The sequence below is a fragment of the Exserohilum turcica genome, assembly GCF_000359705.1.
Source record: "Exserohilum turcica Et28A unplaced genomic scaffold SETTUscaffold_1, whole genome shotgun sequence".
NCBI classification, from domain to species: domain Eukaryota; kingdom Fungi; phylum Ascomycota; class Dothideomycetes; order Pleosporales; family Pleosporaceae; genus Exserohilum; species Exserohilum turcicum.
In genome coordinates, this window is record NW_007359914.1 from 2,459,340 (window position 1) to 2,465,339 (window position 6,000).

Below are 6,000 nucleotides of genomic sequence, written 5' to 3' on the forward strand. Positions count from 1 at the left end.
TTGGTGTGATCTAGTCCTTTGCTTGGTCGCTTTGTTCGAAGATTCTTTGTGAGCAAGTATACTCTATCCCCCCTTTTTAGCTAAGGTGCCATTTTTCGTTTCTTGTTAACATATGAAATGCTTTGTTGCTAAGCGTTTTCGAGTGCTTTTCAGAGTTTTTCGTGTATTTTCTTAAGTTCTTCAGCCGTAGCTATGGCTGCTTCTGTTTTCTGGCTTGGGTATGTCCTAGTAAAGAGATTTAGGTGTCTCCTGTGGTTTGCGTAAAATGGTGTTTTTCCTATTGATTCCAATGTTTTGTTGTTGTAGGCCATTTGTGCTATAGGTAGTAGTTGTACCCAATTGTTTTGTTAGTAGTTGACATAGATTCTAAGATATGCCTTCATTGTTCTGTTGGTTCTTTCTGTTTGTCCGTCGGTCTGTGGATGGTACGCTGTTGATAGCTTACGTTTCGTGCCTATCGCAGCTAGTAGTGTTGTCCAGAAGTTTGATGTGAAGAGCTTGTCTCTGTCACTTATAATTGTCTTTGGTATTCCGTGGTGTTAGATAATTCTGTTGTTGATAATGTGTGCGAGATCTACTGCTGTGTAGTCTTTTCTAAAAGGTATGTACTCGGCTTGTTTAGTAAACCTATCCACTACAACTAGTATCGCGTCGTAGGCAACCTTGGTTGCAGGGTCCCTTGAGACTGGTAGGCTTGTAACGAAGTCCATGGAGATATCTGCCCACGGTTCTCGTGGTAGCTCTTGGGCTTGCATTTCTCCGTAAGGTGCGTGAGTACTGTGCTTGTTCTTCTTGCAGTCTTCGCATTTGGCGATGTAGGATGCAACTTTGTCTTTTATTCCACTGAACTGGTAGTTTCTCTAAATCAGTTCTATTGTTCTGGCGATTCCTGGGTGTCCGTGTACAGGATCTTTGTGGTGTTCTTCGATGATAGTTTGTTGTACTTCTTCGGGTACGTCGTTCCCAATTTTCATGATTATGTTAATTTCGTGTGCGGGTCCCATTAATCCGTCTTTATTGATCTTGAGTATCGGTCTGTCGACTATCGTCTTAGTTCCTGCGATGTCGTGTCGTCGGCTAAGAGCGTCGGCTCTCCCGTTTTCCTTTCCTGGAGTGTAGACAATCTTAAATTTGTATTGTCCTAGTAGTTTAGCCCATCAAGTCTGTCTTTGGTTAAGTACCTTCGTCGTAGTGAAGTGTACTAGGTTCTTGTAATCCGTGTAGATTGTGAGTTCTAAGCAGCTTTCTGCGTATACTCTCCAGTGTCGTAGGCATTCTACAATAGCTAAGAGTTCTTTATCGTGTACGTCGTATCGTTCCTCTGCTCCTAAGAACTTTCTTGAATAGTATGCTACAGGGTGCCATTTGCCATCGATGAGTATGCTGGCGCAGCCTCCTAGTGCGAGGTCTGATGCGTCCGTTTCAAATTTCGTGGGTAATCCTAGGATAAATATCCTAAAGCATGGTGGCGTAATGCATGCTTTCTTAAGCGTTCGAAATAATTTTTCTGTCTTGTCATCCCATTTCCATAGGGTATCTTTTCTTGTTAATCGCGTTAATGGTATCGCGATCTTGGAGAAGTCCTTAATGAATTGTTAGTTAAAGTTCACGAATCCTAGGAATAATTGGATTTCTATGACTGTCTTTGGTGTTGGCCAGTTTTTGATGACTTCAATCTTTTCTTCGCTTATTTGTACTCCGTTGACCCCTACTACGTAGCCTAGAAAGTTAACCTTAGTCTTGTGGAATTCACACTTTTTCAGCTTAAGTCTAAGGCTGTACTCGTTCAGGGCCTGTAGTACCTGCTTGACGTGTCCAGTGTGTTGTTCCTCGTTCTCTAAGTAGATTAGGATGTCATCTAGGTAGGCGATGACAGATATATCCAGATAGGGTCTAAGTACGTTGTTAATGAGTTCCTGAAATGTAGCTAGGGCGTTTGTAAGCCCAAACGGCATAATAGTGTATTCGTAGTGTCCGTATCGTGTTCTAAAAGCCGTTTTCCATTCTTCACCTTTCTTGATTCTAATAAGGTGGTATCCGTCTCGGAGATCTAACGCCGTGAAGATCTTTGCTCAAGACAATCAATCCCAGAGCTCGGTGATGTTCGGTAGTGGGTATCAATTCTTAATTGTGATGTCGTTGAGTTGCCGATAATCGACACATAGTCGATCCGTACCGTCTTTCTTTGGTACAAACATAATTGGATATCCTGCTGGTGACTTCGATAGTCGTATGTATCCCTTGGCTAAACTCTTGTCGATGTACTCTCTTAGTACGTTGAGCTCTCTTTCCGATAATTGATATATGGGCCCGAAAGTCGGTTTCTTTCCTTCCTGTAGGACTATCTCGTGGTCCCAGGGTTGATGCTTTGGTAACGCTTGGTCGTCTACCACTTCCTGAAATAGATGTTCATATTTTTTGTATTGTTCAGGGATCTCTGGAGTTGCGCTGTTCTCCTGTACTCTAGCTTCGTGATCTGTTGGCCTGGTTTCGGTATCTGCTGAGTTTGGCTTCCTGCTCTGGGAACTACCTGTCGAGTTCGCTTTCTTTTCTGCGATATTGCACTGCTTGGCAATGTTACTCTCATCTACCATTAGACTCTGCCGATGCGTAGGCTGGCTTGCGGTTGCGTCCGTTCCGCAGCACTCAAATTGGAACACCTTCGACTTCCAGTCGATCCGCGGGTTGTGTTCTCGTAGCTATAGGAGTCCTAAAATGATGTCGTAGGTAGCTAGTCCAAAGACGTCTAGGTCGATCTTCTCCTCATGCTCTTAGATGCTAAGTGTCACTTGTCTGACCTCGTGTGTTATTCTTTCTTCGTTTGGCATTGGTTCGCCGTTGGCAACGTGTAGTAGGTATGGCTGTTGTTTCTGTAGTTAGGTAAGTCCAGCTTTCCTGACTGCGTGCGCTAAAACATAGTTCGCCTGTGATCCTGAATCCACTAGTGCCTGCATCCGTTTTTCGTTGAGCTCTACTGTGAGCTTTATCAATCCTAGGGGATTTACTGCATTAATCTCCCTAGAGGGCCCTGGCTCTCGTGGCGCTGGCCTAAAAAAGACTCTACTAGGAATCCGTAATATTCTTTGGCTAGAACATGGGTGTCGCACTTATCGCTGAGGCATGTCTGCCAGTCTTGTTGTTGACAAGCGTACGTATGATCGTCTACGTACTCCGTCCGGTATGTTGTTTGCATCTGTATAACCTCTTGTAGGTCGTCGTGGCCTAGGAAGTGCTTCTTCTCCCTCTTGTCCTATAGGTGTTTTGGGCATTTGTCGTCTACGCATTCGAACTAGTGATATTTGCATTTAGGGTATCCATTGATGGTCTTAGGGTTCCATCCTGCTCCTTGTTTGTCAGAGTAATGGGCTGGGCAGTAGGCGGCTAGGCATGCTGTCCATGAGAGTCGAGCATGGTGTGCATTACGCGCATCATACCAATACCAGATGTCGTTGGTTTGCTGTTGCCTAGTGACTTGGTATTCCTTTTGTGATTGTCGCCATGTTTCTTGTACTTTCTGCGCCCATCGTGGTGTACTGGGTGGAGTTGTCTGTTGTACTGGATCCCATCGGGGTTCTTCTTGGTCTGGGTCGAGCTTGGTAGGCTTTGGCGTAGCGGGTCGGTTCTTCTCCTTGAACCTGGCCATTTTTTCGTGCTTCGTAGGTGCAGCGGGAAACTCCTGTTCCTCTGCTGGCGTCTCGTATTCTTCATCGCTGAGCGGGTTCTTCTCTTCCTCGCTACTTTTAGCGGTAGTAAGCATTACATCCTTAAGTCCTGTGATAAGTTCTTCATCTAGTAGATGGTATTTGACTTAGGCTGGTGTAATAACGTTCCAAGACTTGCCATCGTCGAGGCTGGAGTCTTTTCGGATAACGTTCAGTTGTCGAGTGACCTTATTCTTGCTTCGACAGTCTCGTGCCATGTGGCCTTCCTTGCTATAGGCATAACAAGTAAACTTCTTTTTGTCCTTGCTGTGCTAACCCTTAGGTCCTTCGTTTAGTTTAGCGCGTCCAAATCTACGTCCTTTGTTGAGGTTGTCGAGGTGCATAGGTTGAGCACCGTATCCTTGGTAGGATCCTGGCGTGGATGGCATGAAGCTGCGCTGCCGTCCCGTATTAGGGGTTGAACGTCGGTATTGCTGTTGTCGAGGCCGATTGTTCTTATCCTGTTGTCGCGTTCCCTAATTGAACAGTCGTTCTTCTAGCGCTAGTTCGTATAAATCGTTGTCGACTCTAATGGCTTCTTCCATAAGTTCTGCTAGCGTGTCGATGTTGGCTCCACTTCTCATGAGTTCTCTGCGCACTGCTGGCTTAAGGCCTTGTCGGTACATGCGCATGAGTGCCTTGTCGTCCTAGTCGATTCTAGTGGCGTGCTGCTGGAATATCGTCGTGTAGTCGGCGGCTAGTCCTGTCTGGCGTAGGGTTTGGATTCGCTGTTCCGCGACTACCGATTCTTTGAAAGGTGAGAAGTTCTGTCGGAGTTTGACTTTGAAAGCGTCCCAGTCTTCCACTAAGGCTGTGTTGTCGGCGTCGGTGATGGAGTCATCCATATAACGTTGAATGATCGGGTTGGCCTATTTTTCTGCGTCACCTCGGAAGTAGGTGGTGGCCAAGACGACTTTGTCTTTGTCGTCAATCCTATCATCTTGTAGGTGGAAGAACTGGTCAACCTAGAGGATCCAAGCTTCGAGCTTGCTGCAGTCTCTATGGTACAAGTCTGGCTTGTTACCACGAGCGGATGATCCTCTAGTGAGGGAAGCGTTAGGGGTGTTCATAACAATGTCGCTCATCTTGAGGGTGTTTAAAGTGTTAAGAGTAGGATCTGAGTGGAAGTAATATAAGACTTCTGGTGTCAGACTCTTGAGGTTGGTTTTCGCGGATGAAGCAATAGGGTGGTATGAACAGTATTCGTCTGCAAGTAACTATTGTATTGTAGGTACTTGTACTCGTAACTTAAGTTGAACACAATGAGCTATAAGGGCTACATTGCCTATGCTATATACCTATGGTGCTCGTAGCCCTCGGTCAGAGGAGTCCGAGTATCGCTCGGTGGCTGGCGCACGAGGGGCTTTCCTCTGTGGCTTATGTACGAGGAGTCTGCCAAGACCCTTCCTCGCGCATAGAGGTCCGAGGAGGTCACGTGATCCTCCCTTACTCTACAAAGGGCGGGGTTGACTGGCTGTCGTCGTTCCTTTTAACTTAACCGCTGTGCCTTCCTCCCTCAGGTTCGTAACAGCCGCCTGCGAGGACCCAGTGGCTATCCAGCGCTGGTTCGACTTAGTCCAGGCGACTGTAAGGGGCTGCGCTCCGGGGAGCAATCGCGAGGTATACAAGAGGTTGTATTCGATAGAGAGCTATAGAGTCTACTTGCGTGGTGTTTATTTACTTGTCGGAGAAAGGTTGCACTAAGTGTCTAAGCGCGTCGTCTGGGCGCCGCTCAGGCCTCGCACAGATGCCGGGTTGCAGAGTAAGACCTGGCGTCTGCTGCTTGACCAAGATTCCATCGAGGAGCTATCTAAAGGGCGTTCAGCCCGTTACAATACCCCCCTCCTTAGGGTGGTACTGCGTCGCCTCTTCGAAACCCCTCTAGGAGGCGGCCCTCGCTGTCTCGCGCAGCCTCCGTGAATGCTTCCCATCGGTCCACTGCCTCAACGTCCTCTAGTAGTTCTGCTGGTTCGAGCGTCGTTCGGTGGAAACCTTTCCACTTCACCTCGTAGTATAGCTTATGCCCTCTCCCACGACGGCGTACCTCCTCTGCTACAATTTTCTTCTACTTCCCATTCATCTTCTCCATCTACCTGCAGCGGCTGTGGCTGATAGTCGTCCTGAACCTGGTTTGGGAGCGGATCGTTGCTAGCAAGTTTTAACCCATCGACATAGAAACAGGGTGTGGGCCTGGGGGCGTGTCTAGTTGGACTGAGTGGCTATCGATTACCTTAACCACTGTGTACTTAGCGTTCTTCCAGTCGAGCTTCTTAGAGTCTTCGCCCTGTGCTGTACTGCT